Source organism: Pavona decussata, unplaced genomic scaffold (assembly GCF_977016875.1).
Source record: "Pavona decussata unplaced genomic scaffold, jaPavDecu1.1 SCAFFOLD_272, whole genome shotgun sequence".
NCBI lineage: Eukaryota > Metazoa > Cnidaria > Anthozoa > Scleractinia > Agariciidae > Pavona > Pavona decussata.
The window spans coordinates 1,861,104-1,874,897 of NW_028145674.1; the positions used below are offsets into that span (position 1 = coordinate 1,861,104).

General features: G+C 42.4%; 3 protein-coding genes across 6 annotated transcripts in view; 2 read left to right on the forward strand and 1 right to left on the reverse strand.

Moving 5' to 3' along the window:
* The window catches only part of LOC146455677 (adenosine receptor A3-like), a 255,846-nt gene that overhangs the window by 88,643 nt on the left and 153,409 nt on the right, over positions 1-13,794 (forward strand). The window lies entirely within an intron of this gene.
* LOC146455678 (CAAX prenyl protease 1 homolog) overlaps positions 1-13,794 on the reverse strand; it is a 276,576-nt gene that overhangs the window by 64,380 nt on the left and 198,402 nt on the right. The window lies entirely within an intron of this gene.
* LOC146455679 (galanin receptor type 1-like) overlaps positions 1-13,794 on the forward strand; it is a 100,612-nt gene that overhangs the window by 60,367 nt on the left and 26,451 nt on the right. Inside the window, exon 3 of one of the 2 annotated variants that reach the window (XR_014858988.1) lies at positions 3,487-3,908. The exons of the other annotated variant lie outside the window; for it this stretch is intronic. The gene's annotated coding sequence lies outside the window, so the exon portion shown is untranslated. Of the gene's footprint in view, positions 1-3,486; positions 3,909-13,794 lie in introns of those variants that run through there. 2 annotated transcript variants of the gene reach the window in all.

A 13,794-nucleotide genomic window follows, 5' to 3' on the forward strand; every position in this document is an offset into this window, starting at 1 on the left:
CGTGGTATTGTAAAGGAACTGAAATATTAAATACCTGCATTCGAGATTTGTCGTTGAGAGCAAAGAAACGTTTACTTTAGATGAGTTGATTGTTTTAGTTATGTGATTTGCGTGACGGTAATCGTGACAGCGAGCCATCGAACTAGTCAAAATACCCTGCACACTTTTTCTTCTGGATGCTTCGCTTTAAGCGGGCCAAAAAAGGCACTCCGAGAGCGTGAAAGGGAAGGATTAAGGTTAGACTTCACCTATAGATTTGCTCCAGAAAACATATGCCGGTACAGATATAGGCCTCTGAAATCGGCCCTAATTTCAATTCGAAATCTAACCCTCGAAGGTCGCTGTCTTCAACTAGTGAATTAGCACATTAAAAATATGACTTGCGACTTCATTTTTACACTAAACGAGAGATAATAGAAAGATTTACTTGCAGCAGAGATAGAAAAACGGGAGTAGTTATCGTTGCTGTGTGCGAGGCTGCTAAAGATGCACGATTTTCGCGTTTTTCCGGGGGGCTGAATCGGGCGTGAATCCGTAAATTCAACTTTCCTAATTTTTAGAAAAAGGAAAGAGCGGTGGAACTTTTAATTGTGATTTTTGAAAATAGTTCACCAAAGGGAACATTTATGTGAAATAAAATGAAATCTGAAATTTCCTCTTTGTCGTGGGATTTTTGATATTTACTGTCAGTAGCTCTTAACTTTGCAGACTCTGATAAGGCATAATGGCCCGTTAAAACGGTTTCAGCATTTGCTTCAACAGTTGTTGAACCAAATGTCGGGGGCATTTGAACGGGTCGTTCAACATTGTTGAAGGCTTACAAAAAAGGTTGAAAGCTTGTTCAAAGTGTATTGAATCAAATCAGTGAGCTGGTTTAAACTTTCAGTCAACATCGCAACATTTTTTTTGTTCTTGAAAATGTTCAATGGTGTTGAAACCGTTTGAACACTCTCACTCTGTTCATCCAACAGTTTGCCCAACATCCGTTCAACTTTTGTTGAACGAATGGGCAAATGGCGAAACCGTTTAAACGGGACCGTGGACAAACTGAGACCTGGTCGGTCTCGACCTCATTACTTTAAAATTGCTCAAAGATGAAACTGGACGAATAAAATGCTCAAAACTTTGGAAGCGCTTCTAACGGTTTCCACATTAAGAGCATCATTTCGAATGAAATCACTGACTTTTGCGTTCAAAGTGAATGTTTGATATCTATGTAGGATCATAACAGGTTTTCAAAATTATTACCTCCCCCCGATAAATTTTACATACAACAGGGAGTTCAAGGACTGTTGACTTTTTCTAAAGAAATATTATAAAGAAATATTATACCATTTTTAAAAACTAGCACTTTCTTTCTAGTGTTGTCAGCAGAGTTCAAGGTATACAGTCGTTGTTGGGGTCGATTCTTGATCCCATAGATTTTGTTAACTTCAACACAAGAGATGAGCACTTAGTTATTTTTCTAAAGAAACACATGATAAACGGTACTCGGGTTTTTATATGATATTCAACGATTGCGAGCGCGATGTGTACCCATCACTAGCTTTAAAATTTCCGTGCAGTTCATAACCAATTGTTGGGGATACTTAGCAATCGCCGACGAATGAGATTAGAGAATTCGGCCAACAATAGTGCAATAAAGGACATAGCAATTTGCCAAACTTCTGATCATCGGTTGTTTTAATACATCCGGTTCCTTGAGATCAGTTTGATGTGCTAGCCGTGTTGTTTTGGATTACGTAATTCTTATTTATTTGGATCCAGTTCGATGCTTAGTTGGGGATGTCAGACAATAGATTAGTGAGAAAAAGGCGCCGTCAATTTGGCATCTGGATGCCTTATTGAAATTTTCTATTAATCGTGTTTTTTTACTTACAACAGTTGTTGATAATCCTGTTGATAACTAATCCAACGTTTGTCAAAGATATTCGTTAATTATAGATAAAGGCATAACGTTATTTGTAGAAGATTACGCTCGTGAGCAGGGACGAGCAAACGACAATGAAATGAAATATGTATTTCAAGTATTATCTGCGAACCTCGGATGAAACATAAAATAGGGAAAGCACATCGCAACTTCAGGCTGTCAAACCTTCTTTTCGCCAATGTTTAACATGCCCGTGAAACTGCGATGGTCTTTATCTATAATTCTAATCTTTCATTCTGTGTATTCGCAGATTTCATACATATTCATTGCCATGAATTCATTAGCTACCAGTTTGCCTTATAGCTCAGTTGGTGGAGCCGTGCACGCGTGATCAAGGGTTTGCATCTCGTTCAACAAACCGTCAGAAGTTTTTCAGCTATTCTTTCCGGAATTGCGATCGTCTTTTACCTAGCATTTAATGGATCATGCTTACTTTGCTGCTCGTTCATTCATTCAAGCGCCTTCATATTGGATAACCTTCAAACAGCCGTTAAATATTGGATTTTCCTAATCGTCTTTTCCCAAAAAATGGCTATTTTTAAAAGGCAATGAAAAACATTTACTAGCTATTAATAGATGATTTGGATAACTGAACAAAAACAATGTTCGTCTTCAAATCCTACGTCTTGATGTCACGGATGGAGGATAATTTCATTTCGCCTCGCCAAGGTCACTGTCGCTCGTCATGATAAAATGGCAAGCTCATTAACATGTTAAAAATATGTTGCAGTGGAGTAAGGTGTAAGGCTTTGAATGGAGTATTCAGCTGCGCCCTTAGAGGATATTCCATGTCGGGTAAAATAAACAATGTGTCCCCTGCTGGTGTACGGGAATCAGTATTAGATGCAACTCAGGCAAAAGGCCAGAATCTGCTAACATTCCACTATCGTAGCGTTTGACGTTTGGGGCAACCACTGGTTGAAATTTAGAGCATAGGTACGTTTATGGCTTTTCAAATATAAAGTCCTTTGTTATATGGCTAAAGTTTTTCCCTCCAAAGCGCACCCATTCATCGGAAAATTCATAGTGACATGTCATTCGACGATAGACCTGTTTGCCGCCAAAAGCTCATGAGCGTGCAACATTGCGAAAGCTATCACTTAAGGGGGTAACAGTGAACTGTTTGCCGCGAATGTTGACCGCTTTTGCACGTGAACAGAGCGCGAGTGAGAGTAGTATGATTCAGCGTGTTTTTCAAAGTTTTACCTATAATTTTTGTCAGAAAATGGACCCTGTTCTATCTCTCTTTTGTTTTATACAACAAATACACTTTTAAATTACTGGTCAAGTGAGTGTGCCAAAAACTAGATATAATTATCAACCATTTCCCATTTTAAATTCCCCCCGCGCACCACCATTTTTGATTCGTCACGCCATACGGTGGTTATGAGTGTTAGTGGTTGTTGTGATGAGAGGTAGTGGAAGTGGTGGTGGTAATATGACTGATAGAGGTGGTGCCTGGTGGTAATGAGTGGTAGTGGTGGTGGTTAGGAGAGGTAGTGGTAGTGGTAATGAGAGGTAGTGTTAGTAGTAATGGAACTGGTAATGAGTGGAAGAGTTGTTCATTGTGGTGCTTGCTTATGCCTCTGGATTCCTCGAGGAACATAGGGCCGCAACGACACTCCTCCAACGCACTCGGTTTTGGCTCGTCCTCTTCAGTTCGGCCCACGACATTCCGGTAGACTTCGTCTCGGCTTCAATGCTTCTCCGCCAGGTCTGCTTCGGGCGACCAACTTTGCGCTTCCCCTGTGGATTCCAGTCTAAAGCCTGTCTGGTGATGTTGGTTTCAGGCTTCCGCAAAGTATGGCCAATCCAGCTCCATTTTCTCTTCTTGATTTCAGTCTCCATTGGGGTCTGATTTGTTGTTGCCCACAGCTGTTCGTTGGAGATAGTCTCTGGCCATCTGATGTTGAGGATGTTTCTGAGGCATCTGTTGGTAAAAGTCTGAAGTTTGTGGGTGCTGGTCTTGGTCACTCTCCACGTTTGGTCGTCATAATGTGTTACATTCTTTTGCGTGCATGCTTCAATGTAAGTTATGTAGTTTCAATGTAATTTATTATTCTGGAAAGGTGTTATAGTGTCAGTTGTAAGATGTAGGATCGTTGTCGACATCTCAAGTATTAAAAGGCTTTTCTTCCGAGTTTACAACGTTTTTCTGTGCTGTTATAACATGGTGGTAGGGTGTGTTTAACTCTGTGTTCTTCGTCGACAACGTAAACCGTCTACGATGCCAGGAGATGAAGGAAATTCCGGTTTAAGCCTCGGTGCAACGGCTCAGCCTCAAACGTCGCAATCGACAGTGTTTCACCAGATTTTGCCGCCCCAGCATTTAGATTTGATGGCTGCAGGAGAAATCGCTGAGAATTGGAAATTGTGGAAAGAGAGGTACAACAATTATTTCGTCATTTCTCGGTTACAAAGGGAAAGTCCAGAGTATCAGCTCGCAATGTTCAAGCACGCAATCGGCGACGATGGTCTCAAGGTGATCAAAACTTTCAGTTATTCCGATGAGGAGAATGCCAACGACTTGCGTGTAGATGGAAAGGTTTTGCATCGGTGAAGTAAAGGAAATTTTTGAGAGATACTGTTTCAACAAGAGGGACAAGCTTCCAACGGAAACGGTTGACAATTTCGTCGCTGAACTGAAGACCTTGGCAATTTTTTCGATTGTTTGCGCGACAGTCTCATACGTGATCGTATCGTATTGGGAATCAAAAGCAAGGAAACCACTAAAAAGCCTCTTAGGATAAGAGACCTTACCTTGAATAAATGCGTTGATGTATGTCGGAGCGAAGAGGTTACCGCGATGCGAATGAAGTCGCTCTCTGAGCCAGTTGACAGCGTTAATCAAGTCAAGTCGAGGAAAACAAAATCGGATAAAATTTCAGATAGAAAGTCGAAAGCGCAATCGAAGAAGATTTCTTGTAAGTTTTGCGGATAAGAGCATTCACCCCGAAAGAAGGATTGTCCGGCGTGGGGGAAGGTGTGCAAACAGTGTAATGAAAAGAATCACTTTGCCAAGAAATACACTAGGAAAACATCTGTTTACAATATTGAAAGCGAAGAAGAGCTTGAAGAGATCAGTGTTGTGAGGATCCATGCTGTGAGAGAAAGAGCTGTATTCGCCGAGATGTTGGTCAGGCAGCAACCAATACGATTCCAAATAGATTGTGGTGCAAGCGCGAACATCCTACCTCTCAGATATGCCGAAAGCGATGAGCTCGCTCCGTGTTCGCAAACTTTGGTTATGTGAAATTGTACCAAGGTTAAGCCCGTTGGCACCTGTGCTATGTTAGTCGTAAATCCCAGGAACAATGAGAAGTTCAAGGTCAGGTTCTTGATCGTTAAAGAAAATCTGACACCTTTGCTTGGTTTAAGCACAACGGAGAAGATGAAATTGTTGACTATTCACAAGGAGAATTTCGTTCATGATGTGGAGAGGGTGAGCGGTGGTTTGATAGACAAGTATCCAGATGTTTTCGATAAGGCGGGCCTTGGAACACCTCCTGGAAAAGTGCATCTCCAAGTTGATCCTGACGCTAAGCCTGTAATTCTTCTGGCCTGGAAAGTGCCTGTGTCTATTCGGGAGAAGTTTAAGGAGGAGCTAAAAAGGCTGGAAGATCTCAAGGTCATTGCTCCTGTAGAAGAACCTACCGAGTGGGTTAGCCAGATAGCGGTTGCTGTAAAGAAGTCTGGTGAGCTGCGTATTTGCATCGATCCGAAACTTCTGAATGTTGCTTTGAAGAGAGAACACTACCAAATCCCTGTCATTGGTGATCTGCTGCCTGATCTCACAGATGCACGTGTGTTCACTAAAGTCGATTTAGCGTCAGCCTTTATGCATTTGGAGCTGGATCATGAATCTAGCATGCTCACAACCTTTGCTACGCCATGTGGGAGGTATCGTTGGCTTCGTTTACCCTTTGGTCTCAGCGTTTCTGGTGAGATATTTCAGAAGCGTCTCCACCAAGAGCTAAATGGCCTTCCTGGTGTTAAGTGTATCGCAGATGATGTTCTGATCCATGGTACGAATGAGACCGATCATGACAGCAATCTGGAGGTGTTCATCAACAAGTGTCAGAAGAAGGGCATCAAGCTCAACAGTCAGAAGCTAGAATTTAAGTGTAAGGAGGTTCCATTCCATGGACGTTTGCTAACAGCCGTGAGCCTAAAATTAGATCCTGGGAAAGTAAGGGCGATCGTGGAGATACCACGCCCAGAGAAGCGAGACGACATACTCCGGCTAAATGGAATGGTTAACGACCTTAGTCGCTTTCTTCCTCATCTGTCAGATGTTATGAAGCCTCATCTTACCCATAAAGATGCGGTGTGGTGTTGGGATGACCTGCAAGAAAAAGCATGGAATTATGTCAAGACTCTCATTGTATCTGCACGCGTTTAGGCGTACTACAGGTCCGGTGAAGTCCTTGAAATCCAGTGTGATAGCAGTCAAAGTGGTCTGGGAGCAACCTTAATGCAAAACGGACATCCCATTGCGTACGCTTGTAGAGCTTTGACAGAAGTTGAATCCCGCTATGCACAGATTGAGAAAGAAATGCTAGCAATTGTTTTCTCAGTGGAGAAGTTCAATGATTACACGTTTGGTAGAAGGACTATCGTCTACACTGATCACAAGCCTTTAGAGTCAATCGTTAAGAAGCCGCTTCATCGCACTCCTAAGAGGTTGCAAGGAATGATGATCCGTTTGCAGAAGTACGACTTAGAAATTCGATACGAGCGATGGAAAGAATGTTCTTGGCGGACACACTTTCCAGAGAGTATCTTCCTTCGTGTACACAAGTTGAGGCGGAATTTGAAGCTATCAACATGGTGACCTATCTACCAATATCTGAAGCGAGGCTTCTGCAGATCTTTTAGTCCCAAAAGCTGCTAGAGGCGAACTACTCAGGAGGATTCACAACTCACACCTGAGAATTAATGGTTGCCTTAATAGAGCGAGGGAATGTCTTTATTGGCCTGGTATGACAGGTGACATTACAAAATCATGTGTCGACCTGCGAACCCTGTAAGGAGTACGAGCGAGGCCAGACTAAGGAAAAACTCAGGAGTCACGAAACGCCAAGTCGGCCCTGGCAGTACGTTGCAGCTGACCTTTTTGAGTTAGAAGGAAAGAGCTACCTGGTGACGTCTGACTATTTCAGAGTTTTTTTCGAACTTGATCACCTCAGAAGCACATCGTCAGTGCATGTAATCAGGAAGCTTAAAGCCCACTTTGCAAGGCACGGTATTCCAGAACACCTTGTCACGGACCGCAGTTTGTGTATCGCGATTTCCTGAAATTCTCAAAAGAGTGGGATTTTGATCATTGTACTAGCAGTCCTCGTCACAGTCAGTCCAATGGAAAAGCAGAAAGTGCCGTGAAGGAGGCAAAGAAGATCCTCGTAAAATGCAAGAAGGCTGGTTCAGATGCGTTTCTTGCTTTACTTGACCATTGGAAAACACCGCCTACGGGAATTCAGGTCAGCCCGGCTCGGCGCCTTCTTAACAGGAGGAATAGAAGTCTTCTACCCATGTCTGCTGGTTTGCTAAGGCCGTCTGTTGCTGATAAAGATATGACCTTTACCAAGCGTCGCCTACGCCAGCAACAGCAAGCTCGTTATTACAACAGAGGCGCCCGCGACCTAGATCCATTGGAGAAAGGCGATCCTGTAAGGGTTAAGTCTTGAAAGTTTGGAAAGAATAAATGACAGAAAGGTGTGGTTAAGTGCCTAAGTCGTGAACTGCTACAGCTTTAGGACTCTCTATCGTTATTTTACGCGTATAGTTTCTTTTCTTTCATAAAAGAGAGAGTGTCATAATGTGTTAAATTCTTTCGCGTGCATGCTTCAATGTAAGTTATTCAGTTTCAATGTAATTTGTTATTCTGGAAAGGTGTTATAGCGTCAGGTGTAAAATGTAGGATCGTAGTCAACATCTCAAGTATCAAGAGTGCCTGACTGTAACTTTCGAGAATCGCTGGCCAAGCTTGAAAAATCGAAACTCCTGATAATTTGCCTGAAGTTTACTTTTGGGGAACTATCTTCGAAAATATTGTTTGAATGTTCTGGAAATTTTTAGTTTTCGAGAATTTTGGAAAAAACGAAATAACGCGTTTTGCCTCATTAATTATGCAAAAATCTCACTCAAAATTAGCCAAGTTCAATACGCTTGTGTTGAAACAGTACGCAACGCTAGAAAGCGAGGTCGGTTTTGAATAAGAGCATAACTCACCTACTTTCTATCAATGGGACCTATGTAACCTTTTGTAGAACTTTGGAGGGTTTTATGGCTCTTTGAAAAATTGACATTTTGAGGACTTCGCGATGAGGCGAAAATTGAGTAAGTTTGAAGGTTTAAAATGCATCTTGGTATGTCAGGTATCGACTCGAGAGGAACATTGTGATAAAGCTTGGGTCTTCGTCTTTAATAATATAAAATAAAAAATCTGGGCAATCAATGCACGCCAAAGTTAGCGAGGCTTCGTTAACAAATTTGCATAATTCGCAACTGTTGAGAAAATGCTATGTTGTGGCGACTCGGTGAAAACATTGACCCAGGCTATTTTCAAATGGTTATTTTACCCCACATCGCATTTGTCTGTTTCTCTTTCTTGTTTAATAACGTGGTGGAAAAGGTCTGGAAAAAAATGCGTGATCGGAAAAGAAAATATTCGTCAAATTCTGGTGGGAAATTTGCATAATTGCAAATCTTCCAATAAATCTGTATGGAAAGGAATCTGATTGGGAAGGTTTCGTTAAGAGACCATTTGACCGAAACACCCCACATAAAAGGAGTCAAAACAAGGTTTAATAATTCGATTTTAACCAATTATTGTCGAATCTTAACCTTTAAATTAATAGTGCCAAGCTGATACTCGCTATTGCGTTATCTGCGTCACGTCAGTAGCTCCCGATAAGTCTTGGAATGTAATGCCCATAAACCAACTTGTGCTGCGAAATTGTCAATTACAACAACTAGAAAAAAGACCTTTATTTACTGGCATATGAGTGGTTTTGATAAAAATAAAACGTTCACATGACGCTTGAATCACGTTTAAAAGATACATGCTTGTCAAATGAGATGCGAAAGTTGGACATAGGGTCGGCCAAAGTGAATATTTTTAATTAAATCAAGTTTGTTTACTGGAATGCATGCTTTTTCAAATAGCTAGTCCAACCTTCTTCAGTGGCCTTCCAAATAATGATCACTCAGAATTGGGTCAGTCAAAAAAACTCTCTGTTCGTGTTGTTTGATACTGTACCTTCGCAAGTGACTGAAAAACAATGTCAGCTGGCACGCCATATTTTAACGTAATTACTGGTATGAAATATCACACATGCACGGATACACGCTTCAAAACCTGTGTGCCAATTTCCGTTTAACAAAATGATATCCTACCTACAGATTGGCTGTAGGGCATGCATTTATCTTTGTCGAATGTCAACAACAGAAACACGGGTAGTCAGTGACACTGTATACACGCAATGTCTTCTGCATACATCACAGGTAGCCGAAGCTCTATGACCTTTGTTTGACCTTTATATTTTGATGTCACGATGAGTGTTACGCAATGGCGTAAATCATTACGGTTTGTATAGGAATTTACGAACGTGTTTTGGAGTCGAAAATAAAGGGCATAAATTGAACAAAAATTGCTTACCTTGTCTCCTTGATCTCTTGCCAGTGTTTGTGCGCCATATTTTGGCCATTTTAGTACGATTCCAGTGGGCATTTACAGGTTTGCTGAACATTTTCCTCGCTCTATATCCTGCTATATATGTCCCCAAAAGGTGAGTCACTTTAGTAGCAATAGTTTTCGTTGCAACGTCAACAATGAGGTCAGTATAAAGTCTGAGTCGCGGACAATGGACTGCGGACTACGGACTGGGTATAAAAGAGAAACTAAAGTAAGCGGAGGACTTCGACTACGGACTACGGACCACGGACTACGGACTACGGATGGTCTCTTAACGAAACCTTCCCAATCAGATTCCTTTCCATACAGATTTATTGGAAGATTTGCAATTATGCAAATTTCCCACCAGAATTTGACGAATATTTTCTTTTCCGATCACGCATTTTTTTCCAGACCTTTTCCACCACGTTATTAAACAAGAAAGAGAAACAGACAAATGCGATGTGGGGTAAAATAACCATTTGAAAATAGCCTGGGTCAATGTTTTCACCGAGTCGCCACAACATAGCATTTTCTCAACAGTTGCGAATTATGCAAATTTGTTAACGAAGCCTCGCTAACTTTGGCGTGCATTGATTGCCCAGATTTTTTATTTTATATTATTAAAGACGAAGACCCAAGCTTTATCACAATGTTCCTCTCGAGTCGATACCTGACATACCAAGATGCATTTTAAACCTTCAAACTTACTCAATTTTCGCCTCATCGCGAAGTCCTCAAAATGTCAATTTTTCAAAGAGCCATAAAACCCTCCAAAGTTCTACAAAAGGTTACATAGGTCCCATTGATAGAAAGTAGGTGAGTTATGCTCTTATTCAAAACCGACCTCGCTTTCTAGCGTTGCGTACTGTTTCAACACAAGCGTATTGAACTTGGCTAATTTTGAGTGAGATTTTTGCATAATTAATGAGGCAAAACGCGTTATTTCGTTTTTTCCAAAATTCTCGAAAACTAAAAATTTCCAGAACATTCAAACAATATTTTCGAAGATAGTTCCCCAAAAGTAAACTTCAGGCAAATTATCAGGAGTTTCGATTTTTCAAGCTTGGCCAGCGATTCTCGAAAGTTACAGTCAGGCACTCTTAAAAGGCTTTTCTTCCGAGTTTACAACGTTTTCCTGTGTTGTTATAACAGTGGTGGTGGTACTGAATGAAAGTGGTCTACCGGCGGTGGTGGTGGTGGTGGTGGTAGTATTGAGTGGTAGTAGTGGTGGTGGTGCTGACAGTATTGTAATGAGTGGTAGTAGTGATGGTGGTCCTCATGATGATGGTAATTACAGGTAGTGGTAGTGGTGGTGGTAATAAGTCGTAGTGCTGTAAATGAAAATGGTAGTGGGGGTGGTAAGAAGTCTTACTAGTGGAATTGGTAGTGGTGGTGGTAGTGGTGGTAGAAATGAGTGGTAGCAGTGGTTATGGCGCTGTTAAAGGTGGTAATAAGTGGAAGTGGTGTACTGGTAACGTTGTTGGTAGTGAAAATGAATGGTAGTGGTGTACTGGTGATATCGTTGGTGGTGTTCATGAGTTGTAGTGGTGTACTGGTGATGCTGTTAGTGGTTGTAATGAGTAGTAGATGTGTACTGGTGACGCTGGTAATGGTGTTAGTGAGTGAGAGTGTGTAGTTGTGAAGCTGTTTGTGGTGGTAATAAGTGGCAGTGGTGTACTCATGATGCTGTTGGTAGTGGTGTACTCATGATACTGTTGGTAGTGGTAATAAGTGGCAGTGGTGTACTCATGATACTGTTGGTAGTGGTAATGAGTGGTAGTGGTGTACTGGTGACGCTGTTGGTGGTGGTAATGACTGGAAGTGGTGTACTGGTGATGCTGTTGTTAGTGGTAATGAGTGGTAGTGGTGTACTGGTGATGCTGTTGGTAGTGATAATGAGTAGTAGTGGTGTACTAGTGATGCTGTTGGTAGTGGTTAGGAGTGGAAGTGGTGTACTGCTGACGCTGTTGGTGGTGGTAGTGAGTGGTACTGGTTTACTAGGGATGCTGTTGGTGGTGGTAATAAGTGGTAGTGGTGTACTAGTGATGCTGTTGGTGGTGGTAATGAGTGGAAGTGGTGTACTGGTGTTGCTGTTGGTGGTGGTAATGAGTGGTAGTGGTTTACTAGGGATGCTGTTGGTGCAAGTAATGTGTGGTAGTGGTGTACTGCTGACGCTGTTGGTGGTGGTAGTGAGTGGTAGTGGTTTACTAGGGATGCTGTTGGTGGTGGTAATAAGTGGTAGTGGTGTACTAGTGATGCTGTTGGTGGTGGTAATGAGTGGAAGTGGTGTACTGGTGTTGCTGTTGGTGGTGGTAATGAGTGGTAGTAGTTTACTAGGGATGCTGTTGGTGCAAGTAATGTGTGGTAGTTGTGTACTGGTGATGCTGTTGGTGGTGGTAATGAGTGGCAGTGGTTTACGAGGGATGCTGTTTGTAGTAATAATAAGTAGTAGTGGTGTACTGGTGTTGCTGTTAGTGGTGGTAATGAGTGGTAGTGGTGTACTGGTGATGCTGTTGTTAGTGGTAATGAGTGGTTGTGGTGTACTCATGATACTGTTGGTAGTGGTAATGAGTGGAAGTGGTGTACTAATGACGCTGTTGGTGGTGGCAATGAGTGGCAGTGGTGTACTGGTGATGCTGTTGGTAGTGGTAATGAGTGGTAGTGGTGTACTCATGATAATGTTGGTAGTGGCAATGAGTGGTAGTGGTGTACTCCTGATATTGTTGGTGGTCGTAATGAGTGGTAGTGGTGTACTGGTGATGCTGTTGGTAGGTGGTAATGAGTGGTAGTAGTTTACTAGGGATGCTCTTGGTGGTGGCAATGAGTGGTAGTGGTTTACTAGGGATGCTGTTGGTAGTGGTAATGATTGGTAGTGGTGTACTGGTGATGCTGTTTGAAATGGTAATGAGTGGTGCTGGTAATGAGTGGAAGTGGTGTACTGGTGATGCTGTTGGTAGTGGTAATGAGTGGTAGTGGTGTACTGGTGATGCTGTTTGTAGTGGTAATGAGTGGTGGTGGTAATGAGTGGAAGTGGTGTACTGGTGATGCTGTTGGTGGTGGTAATGAGTGGTAGTGGTGTACTGGTGATGCTGTTTGTAGTGGTAATGAGTGGTGGTGGTAATAAGTGGTAGTGGTGTACTAGTGATACTGTTGTTAGTGGTAATGAGTGGTAGTAGTGTACTGGTGATGCTGCTGGTAGTGGTAATGAGTAGAAGTGGTGTACCCGTGATGCTGTTGTAAGTGGTAATAAGTGGTAGTGGTTTAGTAGGGATGCTGTTGGTGGTAGTAATGAGTGGTAGTGGTGTACTAGTGATGCTGTTGGTGGTGGTAATGAGGGGAAGTGGTGTACTGGTGATGCTGTTGGTAGTGGTAATGAGTGGAAGTGGTGTACTAGTGATGCTGTTGGTAGTGGTAATGAGTGGAAGTGGTGTACTGGTAATGCTGTTGGTGGTGGTAATGAGTGGAAGTGGTGTACTGGTGATGCTGTTGGTAGTGGTAATAAGTGGAAGTGGTGTACTAGTGATGCTGTTGGTGGTGGTAATGAGTGGAAGTGGTGTACTGGTGATGCTGTTGGTAGTGGTAATGAGTGGAAGTGGTGTTCTAGTGATGCTGTTGGTGGTCGTAATGAGTGGTAGTGGTGTACTGGTGATGTTGTTGGTAGGTGGTAATGAGTGGTAGTAGTTTACTAGGGATGCTCTTGCTGGTGGCAATAAGTGGTAGTGGTTTACTAGGGATGCTGTTGGTAGTGGTAATGATTGGTAGTGGTGTACTGGTGATGCTGTTTGTAATGGTAATGAGTGGTGCTGGTAATGAGTGGAAGTGGTGTACTGGTGATGCTGTTGGTAGTGGTAATGAGTGGTAGTGGTGTACTGGTGATGCTGTTTGTAGTGGTAATGAGTGGTGGTGGTAATGAGTGGAAGTGGTGTACTGGTGATGCTGTCGGTGGTGGTAATGAGTGGTAGTGGTGTACTGGTGATGCTGTTTGTAGTGGTAATGAGTGGTGGTGGTAATGAGTGGAAGTGGTGTACTGGTGATGCTGTTGGTGGTGGTAATGAGTGGTAGTGGTGTACTGGTGATGCTGTTTGTAGTGGTAATGAGTGGTGGTGGTAATAAGTGGTAGTGGTGTACTAGTGATACTGTTGTTAGTGGTAATGAGTGGTAGTAGTGTACTGGTGATGCTGCTGGT